General features: G+C 53.4%; 1 protein-coding gene across 9 annotated transcripts in view; it reads left to right on the top strand.

The window, feature by feature from the left end:
* Positions 1-12,313, top strand: part of LOC130156972 (zinc finger protein 501-like) — a 53,474-nt gene extending 41,161 nt beyond the window's left edge. For 7 of the 9 annotated variants that reach the window (XM_056356083.1, XM_056356082.1, XM_056356079.1 and 4 more), the window contains 3 exons: positions 9-140; positions 3,020-3,222; positions 5,484-12,313. The gene's annotated coding sequence lies outside the window, so the exon portion shown is untranslated. The remainder of the gene's footprint in view (positions 1-8; positions 141-3,019; positions 3,223-5,483) is intronic. The other 2 variants (XM_056356076.1, XM_056356075.1) reach the window with 2 other exon arrangements.
* The last annotated feature ends 369 nt before the right edge of the window (positions 12,314-12,682 follow it).

The raw sequence follows: 12,682 nt of genomic DNA, 5'->3' as shown, positions 1-12,682 counted from the left end.
GCTTTCAGGTTTAATTTTGTGCTGTCAAGCTGCATGGGAGCACTGAGTAGCTCTGGAGTTTCTCAGCCCATGCTGGCGATGGAGATGTCGTCCAGGTGAACCCAGGCTCTTCAGCTCGGCTACACCTCCACATGGCCAGGGTGGGTGTAGGTGACCAGGGTGCCCCTGCCCAGCACCCATCCTGCGGGCAGGGAGGGAGAGGGAGCAGTTTGGGTGGCTGGGGCTGGGAAATCGGGAGAACCCAGCAGTGAAGCACAGGGGTGGCTCCAGGGACTGGTCCGCAGCGGGCTACAGGGCTGGGTGAAACATCCTGCTGGGGTCAGTTTAGCCCCATGCTGGGCCAGCCACCTGTGCAAACCCAGCTTTTGGGGTGAAATTAGCATTTTGGGGCAGCGGCAGGGGGATCTTTTACTGTTCCCCGAGAAAGAGGCCATTTTTAATGCCCAAGTGTAACAGACAAAGGGGCTGGCTGGCTGTGTTCTTCTCTTTCCTTTCAATCCCCTTTCTGCACGGTGACATTTTCTACTTCCAAGCCCTGTTCTGTTCTTTTTTTTTTTTTTTTTTTTTTCCTTTTCCTTCTTTTTCCTCTCCTATTTCCCGCCCCCCTCCATCCATACACCCCTGGGGGCCGGGCCCCTGCCCCTTTCCGGGGGTCCCCTCTCCTGGCAGGGTGCCGGGGAGGTGCCAAGGCGTGCAGAGGGGCGATGCCAGCGCTTCCTGCTCCCTCCCCGGCAGCACAATGGGGACATTCAGGCGGGCACCGTGTATCCCAGCACCAACCCAGAGCTAGAGACAGCCCCCCCACCCCCCCTCCATCCCCGTCCCCCCCTATCGCTGTCTCCCAAATAGCAGCGTGAGACAGAAAGCAGCTGACGCCGTGTCCCAGCGCGCTGGCGGAGGCGAACTGGAATCCAGCATCACAAAACAAGCCCTGTGCACGCTCCCCTCCCGACGCAGGCGCGTGCGTGTGTGTGTCCCCCTCCCTCCATCCCCCCAAAATCTCCAAGTCTGCCCAGTAACACCAAACTGGGCTCCCTTTCCCACCCACCCTGGCCAATCCGCGCGCTGCCAACAGGCCAGGGCCTCGGTGGCGGAGATGCGAGGGGCAGGAGCTGGTGGAGTTGCAGGGAACGGCATGTTTTCCTTCTCCCCTTCTTCCTCCCGAGCTGCTTGTTTTTTAATTCAGGGCCAGAGGGGAGGCGTGGGTCGGAGCTTGGAAGCAGCCCCCATTCTTTCCCAGTAACGCAGCCTACCCCCAAAAAAATAAGATGAGATTTCATTGCTGCTCAAGGAAGCCTTGTTGTTAATTGCAGGCAGATCAGCAGGTTTTTTAGGGGTGGGACAAAGGAGAAAGGAGCTGGGGGCAGAGCAAGGCAAGCATGGCTTCATCCTCCCTGGGTCCAACCAGATCCTTTCAGGCTTTTCTGCCTGCTCTGAGGTTGGGGGGGTTTCCCCCCTCCTCTTTGCTTTGCTGTTTTTCCTCATCTCTGGCTGTGCTTGCAGCAGCTGCTGTGTTTGCAGAGCAGGAGGCTGGGCTGCTGTAAATCCAGTGGTCCCAGGGCGCTGGGGGGTTATTGACAGCGGCCGCCGGGTGGGCTCCAGCCCACTGCCCTCCAGGACTCCCCTGGAAGCAGCTGGGGTAGGTGTGGGGATGAAAACACCAATCATGATGGGTTTCAGGGGATTTAACTGAAGGATGTCAGCTGCCTTGCAGGGGAGCTGCCAGTCCCTGTGCCTCCTCCCTGTGTCAGGGCTTTCCGCAGGTCCCTGGGGCTTAGCAGCCACAGAGCTGATCATTACTGGGTGCAAAATAATAAACACACCTTCGTCTTTTCTGGCATGTCATGAGGCAGCACCTCAGGGTGAGTTTGCTAATGTGTGAGGCATGCTTAGAGCACAGAGGTATCAGGGACATCCAGCGCCCATCCTGGATGTAAGGGATGAGTGTTTGGACCTGTGACCAGCAGGGCAGGCAGTATTTACGTGTCCCATGTTGCCTGCTTTGATGCACGGTTATGCTGAGATACAGCAGTGCCTGGTGAGAGGTGGAGGCCAGCTCACGGCTGCTGTTCCGCAGAGTCAGAGGAGCTCTGTCTGCTGCGTTGATGGCACTGACGCTCTGCTGATTTGCATCCTGCTGAAGCAGATGAGTAGTGGCTTAATGCAACCAAATCCTTGTGGGATCTCAGCATGTGGAGGACTTGAAGTTAGCGACCTTGTTGCAAAGGGTGGAAAGCAGGAGGCCAGGTAACCACGCAGCTTACATCTTGCAGGGAAATTGCTGCCAGCAGTACTACCAGCCAGATGGGATTGTCCTGACATCCAAACATTTTACAGCTGCCTCCAGAGGAGTGTCATGTTCCCTGGTCATTTTGGGTGTCACGACAATGTTGGCTGAAGACAGGATGGGACAAACATTTTCCTGACCCCTGGAGCCCCAGCGGTGGCTGCAAGCTGCTGCCCTAGGTTGCAAACAAAAAGCAGGTGGGCTGGCTCCTGCAGGCACTGTGTTGCAGCCGTTGGGCAAACTGCAGGAACAGAGCTTGTGCAGGACTGCAGACATCCCGGGGAATGGCGGGCTGCACTGTGCCAGTCTCTGGGGGGCAGCTGGGAGAGGCTGGGATGGACACCATGTCCCTGTGTGTGCTGGTGGTGCTCCACCCCAGGGAGAGGCTGTTGCCCAGGGCTTCTTGCACAAACTGCGTAGGGTGAGGAAAGCTGGGGCCTGGGGACATGGAGAATCTTGGGATGTTGTCCCGTGGCAGCTCTCCTGCAACAGCTGCCAGAGCTGGGCAGGGACCACGCTGCAGCTGCCTGCGGGAAACACCACGAATTACAGCTCCCAGGGGGCGAGGGCATTGCCAGGCAAGTGGGACCAGCTCAGCTGTGCAGGATCTTCCCTCCACAGGGATGGGGCAGGCAGCACTGGTGCAGGATGTGTCAATAAATAGGTGTTATTTCTTAAAAAGACTTCATGGTCTTTTTCTCCTGTGCTCTGCTTCCCTCATCTGCTTCTCAGCATCTGCCCTTCTCATTGACTCCAGTGAATCATATCAGGACACAGAATACCTGGCCTGAAAGCGCGCATCTTGCATGGATAACCAGCACCATCATCGCTTTCTGGCTCTGCGCTCCTCCAGCACGAAGCCAGAAGATTCAAAGCCCCAAGCTTTGACCCTTAGAGCCCTTCTGAATTACACCCGTAGATGGGATCCCCGCAAGGTACCAGAAGAGCAGCGGGGCTCTTGCCAGCGAGGATAGGTTGGAAAGTGGAGCTGGGAGGATGGCTAGCAAGGACAGATACAGTCTCCACGTGGACTTGATCAAAGGCAGGACAGGGGTTCATCCAGCAAACTCATTGCTGTCTTCACCCATGGGTGCAGAGCCAGGTAGAGGGGAGGTACTGGTTGCCCCTGGGCTGGTTTATGGTACTCACTGGGCAAACTGGTGCTCCTGGGTACCTGCTCACTCAGACTCAGGCTTGATGCAGTAGAATGCAGGCACATTATCCTATATGATATCATGGTGTAGGATACGGACACAACCTACAGCTGGCTGTAGAGAACATCAGCCAAAGTAAGAGCTTGGGAGCTGGGTTTCATATCCGATGTTGTAAGAGCTGCAGTGGTAAGAAATGTCTGGTGTTGTCCAAGTCAAAAGAAAAGAGAGAGAGGGGTTTTCATTCCCTCCTTGGCTCAGGGTCAGATTAGGAATACGGATGAAATTAGCGATCACATCAGAGTCCCTTCCTACAGGGCAGCCCCATGTCCATGAGGCAACCAGGGTAGGGAAGGCTGGGCTCAAGCTCACCCAAGAGGCTGGGAAAGGGCTGGCAGGGGGTGGGCAACGGGGGAACACCCAGCTTTGCATCAGGGTTATGGGAGGGAAAACGTGTTCAGGAGGGTGTTAGCTGTGGCGTGGCTCTGGGGTTATGGCAGTTCCCCCTGCTGCCGGTGATTTGAGCTGTACCTGCTGCAGGGCAGCAACCTTGCAGCAGGGCATGTTGCACCAGTCCAGAGCATCAAGGGTGGACCTTCTCATTGGTTTTCAAGTCTCAGAAGATATTTCCCTGGTAGAATGCCTCCGTTTTCTTTGGAACAAAGATAATCTTCCTCTCCTCCCCCACTGCTGAATGCTCTGGCATCACACCAAATAGTAAAGTCAACATGAAATACACCCTCATTTCCTGGGCCTCCCCTTCCCAGCCGTCCTTCAGCAAAGAGGAGTGATATAGCATCTGCTTTTCTAGCTGCAGCCCTCTTCCAGGGCCAGGTCTTTGTGGCTCTTCAGAGGTGGTGCCAAGAGCTTTGAAATCCATTCAAGGCACAAAAAAGCAGCAAGGAGTGAGCAGCAGCAGCAGCAATGCCTGTGGGGAGTCCTGCCTGCTGCTGGTAGCACCCTGAAGGTTCTCCGGCTTGCTCAGGCTTTTAAGGGACATTGCTGGGGCCACTGCCATCCTGTAGCATCGCACAACCTCCCCGTTCAGTGCACATGGGCAAATGAGCCGCTCACATCTCTTTCCTTCCAAGGCAGGCATAAAGACAAGTCAGAATAAGGATGTGGGCTGTGCCCCATTGGCCTGGCAACTACTGTCCACAGCTATGACGTTGAGTTAATTTGTGGGCTAAGCAGGATCAGGAGAAGCTGATCGGCAGAGGGGAATCCCATCAGGGTCTGCCAGACCATTTGCCTCCAGGAACTGGATGCAAGATGGGATCAAAGGTGCATATGGTAGCCACAGTGCCTTCACTGCACCAGCTTCTCATCTCCATCCCAGTCCTCTTGCAAAGCAGCACCAGCAGCTCTTCCCACCTCCATCCTCTTGCCTTGCTGCAGTGACCTTCCTGGGATATTGCTCCCTGCTCCTCCTTGGCTACTGGTGTGACGGACCCAGCAGGATGACCCTGGGGCCAGCTCGCATCCATTTGCTGCAGACTGTGGAGGACACGGGGCGATGGACCCACCTTCGACACAGGAGTGTCTGGTTGGGGGGGGATGCGGAAAGAAGGGGCTTTATTAAGTCCTTTGGAAGAAGGATTTAGAGACTGCAGGCCAGGCCTAGTCAGAAGGAAATCATTTAGTGGTAGGCTGGTGTTTTTTCCAGCTTCAGTATCTCATACTGCCCATTCCTTTGCACTTCATTAAGCTGCATTTCCAGCCACCCTGTTGAACTCAAAGCCAATACGAGCTTTAAACTCCTGCTGTCGGCCCCATGCTTCCCATGCCCTCCTGACTGCCATCTTTTGCCTTGGACACTGTGATAGGAACCAGCCTGGGCAGGGCAGGAGGGACCAGAGAGGGAAATAAGTTTAACGGGAAGGTGAACTCTGGAAATGACATGTTGGACAGGACTCGGGTGGGGCCTCTGGTAGTGGGGCAGGATATATCTCAGAGCTCAGATACCATGTCGAGGTGTCAGAGTTGGAAGAGGTGAGAAGGCTGGTGTGTGGATGTGCTTGCAAACATATCTATTGCCTCTCCAGGACTGCCTTACATTCAGCATTCATGGTACAGCCTCTCTTCCAGCAGCATTTCCAGGATCCAGCACTTGTTTCCAGGATTTCAAAGATGACTGGCAAATGGCATGCAGTTTCTCCCCAGCCCTTGCACGGTTCTGCCTGGGGTGAGCTTTTCCTCTGCTCTGCCCACTGCTCCCTGCTGCTCCCATCCCTCCTGCTTGCTTTCTGCATCCTGCAGAGCCAGCTGGGCAATGTGCTCTACTATTTTCTTCCAAATGAAGTTTCCTACAGTAGTAAAAAAGGAAAACTGTGCTTTGTGTTGCAACTGAGAAATGTCCATGCCCTACAGTTCTACCCTGTGCGCTCCTCTTCCCTAGAAGTGTGTGGTTACTTACACAGGTCAGTCTGGCAAAGACCCCCGAGTCCCCCTGGTCCCCATTCATTCCCAGTTGTGCCCAAACCCCTTGCCAATGGGCAATGCCTGGGGGAGTCTGGGGAGCATCCTGCAACATGGGGCCACACTGACAACCTCCAGGTCAGTCTTCTGCAGACACTGGAGAAGCAGAGGACATTTACCCTCCCTGTGATTCCTCACCAACATCAGTTCCAAACGGATGGTCCTGTGATCCCCACCATAATGAGAACCCAGCTCTGGTCCCAGTCTCCTTCACGGATCTCCACTCTCAGACCCACCAAAGCAAGACTCAAAGCACCCAAATAGTCCATGCAGTTCAGAGCATGGCCGTTCAAGCAGTGGTGCTTAGAACTGGACCTGCCTGTGCTTGCACACTAAGACAGCCTGGATGCTCGATCTCTGTAGGACAGACAGCTTACAGGAGCTGTGCAGTGTAATTCCTCATCAAGTTTGAGTCTCTGATGCAAAAATCATGGCACGGCAATAGTGGCCATGGCCTGTTCCTGTCTGGTGACCCTGCCGAGGGTGGGCAGTAAGGTGCAGATAGCTGAGTTACAAAGGAAGGAGGAAGCCATGGGCAGAAGAGGCATCTCCTACACCCTGAATCAGGTTGCTTCATGTTAGTGTTATGGGACTGTGGGGTCTTAGGGTCTGTCATTCTTTCCTAGATGAAGGCTGACCTCGCCTCACAGGCTGTTGAAGCCTTAGCATCAGCTAATCCAGCAGAAAGGGGCAAGCAGGGATACTGAGAGGGAGATAAGTGACAGAGGGACAATTCCAACCTGGAAAAAGCCTTTCCTGGAGGTTTCTCTGCTACTTCACTCTGCCTGTGGCTACAAGCCTCCTGTTCCATGCAGAAAAAGGAGGAGGCTTTGAAACATCCGTTTGCAACCCCTTTGTCCCCCTCCTGGTGTCACCTGATCACTGGCGTAGGAATCTGTGTTTAGGTGGGTAATACAAAGGGAAGAAACAGCTGCCCGGTGTAAAACCCATGGGATGGGTGGATCGTGCCAAGGAGGCAGCAGCAGAGCGTTTTGGGCAGCTCCCAGGCAGCTGACGAGCCTTTGGCTGGTAATGTGGCACGGCATGGTGGCTACAGAGAGAGGTTGGTCTCCAACAACCGCCAGAGACAGACCGTGCTCCTAACAGGTATGGAGCAACCTCTGCACTGCAACCTCGGAGCTGACTCCATGTCCAAAGGATGCATAGCAAATTCCTCCTGAACCTCTCGAGGAACTGGACTGTTGGATGGCCACATGCCATCTTCACCGCTGCAAACCTGTTCATCCTCGGTGTGCTTTCACATCACTGAAGAGCTGGCTGGCATTTCTCCTCGCCCACTGCGTACCCAGCACCGGGCAGAGACTCCTCCTGGGGTCCCTGTGTCTCACTATCTGTGCTCAGATGATCTGCTGCATTATAGTCATTACATTTAACTGGATTAGATGACTGTTACTGCAGTTACTGTTACTGTTTTGCACTGGGTGTATTTATAGGGTGCACTGGTCATATTTATAGGGCTGCAGAATCAAGTTACAACTTTCAGGGCTGCAGCCCTGGGCCCTGTATGCCAAAGTAACCCTGGATAAAGCGGAGCATCACCCGTCAGTACTGGCGCTTCCAGGGGGTCTTGGTGGCTTCTTGCTGCAGGGCAGCATTTGGCACTGCAAATAGAATCCCCACCTCCCTGCACCTCAAATCATGTTTGATCGCAGTATAGTGAAATAGAAAATCTGATTTGGGGGAATGGGGCCAGGGAGAAGATCTTAAATCTTTCTGCCTGAAGAGGGGGCAGTTCACGCAGCCATCAGTTCCTGCAAGCCTAGGAGCTGGAAAAAGAAATCTTTAAACTGCCTTATAACATCTTGATTGTCTTTGGGGGTGGAGGCCTGTGGGTTCAGTGAGTGGGGGATGCCATTTGTCACAGCCTGGTCTGCTGTCCCCGCTAGATACCTGCAACACTGGGCTTCCCACTTACCCAGCAAGGCGGGCGCTCCGCACTTTTGACGATGCTGGGGCACTTTGGTGCACGTATCCCAAGGAAAGCCACATTCAAGAGCTAATACAAACTTTGTCACACGACACAGGCTTGCGCAAGCAAGTGCAAAAGCCCCCCATGCACACCCCAGCCCCACGGCAAGCACAGCTCCCTGCCCCAGCGCCCCAAGGGTACCCTGCCAGCGTCCCCAAAGCCACCTTCCCCACGGCAGGCTCTGCCCATTGAGGTCCCCCAGCAGCTCGGAGGCAGGGGTGATGTGGCTCTGTGGAAAGCTGCCAGCTGTTCAGCTGCCATTATTATGGCAGCAGTAAACACCTTCCCACAGCTGGCCAAAGTCCAGCAGCAGCGGCAGCCCCACGGCTGTGACACAGCCCATGTCCCAGGGCCACCCTGCTGATGCTGGGTGCCAGCGTCCCTGCCCCTGGAGGGAGCGAGGCAACCTCTCTGCTCACCCTGATCCAGCTGCGGAGTGTTTGTGCAGACCTGGAGAATAATCCCTCTGGGATGGCTGATTCAGCCACGGTGAGCAGCACCAGGCATGGACCAGCACCCAGCTAGATGCTGACCTCCGCTTTGCACAGGTCTCGCTTGTCAAGCATCTTCTTTGTGTCCATCTTCTTTGAGTCTGGAGGATGTCTCTGAGGGTGCGCACACGGAGCTCCTTGCTAGTTGGCCTTAAGGATGATGAACATTGAAAAGTAGTAAGAAATTGAGCCGCTTCACCCGGCTGTCTTTAACTGCAGGCAGTCTCGGCTGTGCAACTGTGCTGCACGTTCAGATGAGCTAAAATTAGCTACACTTCCATGCAAAGGCTGTGGCAGAGCTGTTCTTGAAGCAGCGTGGCATTATGAACTGCTGCTGATGATTCTTGGGTGTTAGTACACGGCCAGAGCTGTATCTGTGCTGGGCAGCCCTTGTCCCAAAGATGAACATTTTCAAAAGAAACTCTCCTGGGGACAAGGGGAGGGCAAAGCGAGTCACCTGAAGGCTCAGGCTGTGCAATGGCCAGAGCAAAGACCCTGGTCCCACAAGTATGGGGAGCTTCTCTCCAACCCCTTGGGCTTTTGCCTGCTTACCTCCTTGCAACACTGCTCCTGTGTCCAGCCCCTGCACCATGGCACCAGCCTGACCTGCTGCTTGCTGCTGGAGAGAAGAAAAACTCATGAGCCCATCAGCAGCCATCTCATCCCAATATCCCAATGAATGAACAGGAGGATTGATAAAGCAGAGCTGTGGCAGCTCCCTGAGTGCTGGGGAGAAATGTGGTCTGGCAGAGCCAAAAGCTGACTCTGGGGTGATGCTGGGGACTTTGCTGTGGGCAATGCGAAGGAGAAAAAACAGCTCTTTCATCGGTGTCTGGCTGCTTGTGGATGGCAGTCGGAAGAGCAAAGGCACCTCCATTGCTTGGAGACCCTCCAGCAAGCAGGGTGCATGGCAGGGACCTGCCTGCCCTGCAAGGCCATGACTGACCCTCCAGCATGGGACAGCTCTTTGGAAGTAATGAGGAACTCCAGCACATGCACTAAAAATAAGGAAACAGCAGACAGAAAAATAAATCACTTTGCAGAGGCCCTCGCCTGGGAGGCTGAGCCAGGAGGCTCCCGTGCGCCTGGGCTGACTGAGCCCTGATTTGTGGTCTGACCTCAGCCACACTCATTGAACTCCTCCGGCTCCGGCTTGCCTGGCTGGAAAACCGAGTAGAATAAAAAGCAGGATGTCAAGGCTGAGCTTAGCTTTTCCTTCTGCCGATAAATCACCGGGGGATGAGGAAATTGGCTGTTTGTTTGCAAACAGCTTGCTCTCGGCCTGCCAAGTCTGCCTGAGCAGGTTGCATGGCTGAGGTGGGCGGGCAGGCAAACTCCCTGTGCCTGGTGGGAAGGTGATGGAGAATGAGCCCAACGAGCTGGTCCGCAGCAGCGGGCTGGTACCCGGGGAGAGGGAGCAGGGCATAAACCAGTGATGCGCAAAGGTAAAAGTGGAGGACCCTCTGCCTTCTGCTGATGCAACATTTGCACCACGTCCTTGGCACCTGGGTCGCACAAACACTCTCTGCCACAGCTACCAGGGAAACTACATAAATCACCTAAAAAGAAAAAATACAAGCTTTTTTTCTTCAAACATTTTCCAACCACTGGTACAAGAAGTGTTGGTTTTTTCCTTTCCATGCAAGAAATCCTTTACTTTATGCTCTCGCACGTTGTGCCATCCTAGTCTGTGTTTTGAGGGAATGGGGTTGGTGTCCGACAGCCTTGCCAATGCTCCCAGGCTCTTTGGGGTATAGTGCGCTGTGTAAATGCAAATACAGCTTGCTTTCCCTTCTCCAGCTGATGGGAAGTCGGGAAGGGTGATATGTTTTAGCTGGTGAAGTAAATCAGCCAGAGAAGAGGGCTGCTCTCGTGGATATTCAGATCATAGCAAATGTCAGTAAGTGTTTTCCATGGTAAAGAGTTTATCTAGAGGCACCTTTGCCGTTTGGCACCTGCTGGGCTTGATTTGGGGTATCTCAGTTATTAAATGCTTAACAGAGAAAGCTCGAGGGACAGAGCAGTAACTGCACCCGTGTCATCCCCATTTTTCCTGTAGCTCCCAGCAGCAGGAGTGGAGTTTTACTGTAGCTTCTGTTCCCATCTATTCTGGAACTGAAGCCATAAAAACAAATGGAGGATGATTACACCACACACTTACACTGAGGAATGGTGCGGATGCGTGAAGCAGAAGAAAAACTTGCTCATTTAGTGTTTTTCTGACTGCCTGCCAGAGCTGCATCTGCTTTTCAGCCGACGCAGTGCAAAACTGCTAGCTGGCTATTAGATGAGAAGAATTTGAGTAATTTTTGTCACGTGAAGGAAGAGGGAGCAGAGACCCACCCTGACAGCTTTTCTGAGCTACAAACTGATGCTCATGTCCATTGACTGCTATGTAAAAAATACCAATGCACAAATTTTTGAGGGAAGTGCTTTCTGTAACATTCATCATTCGAGAAGTTAATCAGCAAACCGAGCAAGCAGCAAGGCAGGCAGCTGCTGTCAGGAGGTGACCTCTTGTCCTTGATCTCATGCTTCTTCAGTGAACCTCTGCAAACTGGCCAGTTTGGGTTTTTATGGACAAAACTTCCAAGGACCAAGCAGTCTATTGCCAAGTGTTCAGAAAGGCAGGAAAACACGAAGCTGTATAAAAAACCCCGCACTGTTTAACCCCTGCTCCAAGGCTTTGTATTGTGGTTTCCCAGCGAGTTCTTCACCATTGAAAGTGAAGCTCAAAAGGACTTTGGGGCTGTGCACAAGACACCCTGAAAAGCCTTTTAGAGGCCTTCAATCCTGTACTGAGCAGATCCTAAAAATCCTACTCTTGGTGCCCCGCAGCATCGTTGCCCACAGCGTGAGTATACATCAATCCCCACACTTCTCTCTCACTTATGTATCCTGAGCGCCCTTATCCCCTGCTTTTATACCATCCACGGAGATCTGTGTATGGGTCAAGCGTCCTCCCAAAGTAACTGTTCTGAGGACTGGGCCACATAAAAGGGAAAAATATCCAGAAAAACCAGACCTGGTAAAATCAAATAAAGCCTGAAGTGTACAAGTGGAAAAGCTAAAGCACAGCTGCCATTGCTGGTGCCAGAAAGATGTTTTCAGAAGAGCAGAAAGAGCTGGTGAGAATCCAGTCCCACCTCCTCATCCTCGGCAGACCCTCTTGCCTGCCTGGTGGTCTGGCATAGAGGTGGGAAGGAGGGAAGAGGATGAGCAGATGCAATCCCTTGTAGCATCTTGGAGGCACCTGGGCTTATGGTGAAACTACTCAGACCTTCCAGATGCTGTGCTGGGAGAGCCTTCTGCTGCCCTTTCCCTCTCTTGACTTCCCATCTCTCACCACCACCTCCTCGGAGAGCTGGGACCATATTAGGTCCATTTATTTGAAGCCAGGGAGAGAGGAAGGAGAAATACAATTACCAGTCTGGAGATTTATCTCCTGCAAGGTACCTGGTGCACCGCGTGTCTGCTGAAACAAAAATTGCCATTTGTCTGCCCCTAATAATTTCACAAACAGCTCTGGATCCAGGGATGAAATATGGCCATTCTCAAGGAGGTGCATGTATCTGGACAGATACTGCAGATGGCTGCTCCGTCTGGGATGAGCAGGGATTTGCTCTGCTCTGCCCAGCAGCTCCAGACGTACCCCAAAAGCAGATCTTTTCTTTATACCCCTCCCAAGTGAAGGTGCTGGGGGGTCCAATGTGAGCCCGGTGGCAGCGATCCCCTCAGGCTTGCCTCTTGGTCTCTAATCCCGAGGGACACGCTTGGGGGTGTTTGGAGGCTGGGAGGCAGAAAGACACGAGTCTCTGAGCTGCGCTGTGTCTTTATATCATGTGTTTTAAATTGCGTTAAAAAATGTGATGTAAAAAGAATAATAATAATAATAATTCCATTTAATTAGGAAGAACCCAAGGCCTGCTGTGCTCTGGTTTGGCCTGGGGTAGGGAAAAGAGCTGGGTGCTGTAAGAGGGCTATAACAAGCAGTAAAACATAATCCTGGGATTACAGGCAGCAATTAGCACCGCGGGTATGTTCATGTCACCCCTTGCTCCCTGCCTGCGGGCTTTGGAACGCAATACAGGGACCGGAGTGTGCCTCCTACCCCAGCTCACCCCACACCGCAGTCCCAGGGTTTGGGCTAAGGCAGGATTAGTCCCATGAGTTTGCACCGTGCTGCAGTGCCTGTAACATGTTGGCATCATAGTTTATTAGGGAAATTAGCACTGGCAGAGCCTGGGGGACTCCAAGGAATGCTGGCCTGGACCTGTGAGCTGGG

This window comes from Falco biarmicus, chromosome 11 (assembly GCF_023638135.1).
Source record: "Falco biarmicus isolate bFalBia1 chromosome 11, bFalBia1.pri, whole genome shotgun sequence".
NCBI classification, from domain to species: Eukaryota; Metazoa; Chordata; class Aves; order Falconiformes; family Falconidae; genus Falco; species Falco biarmicus.
The sequence above is the reverse complement of the archived record's forward strand: the minus strand, read 5'-3'. Positions and strand labels throughout refer to the sequence as shown.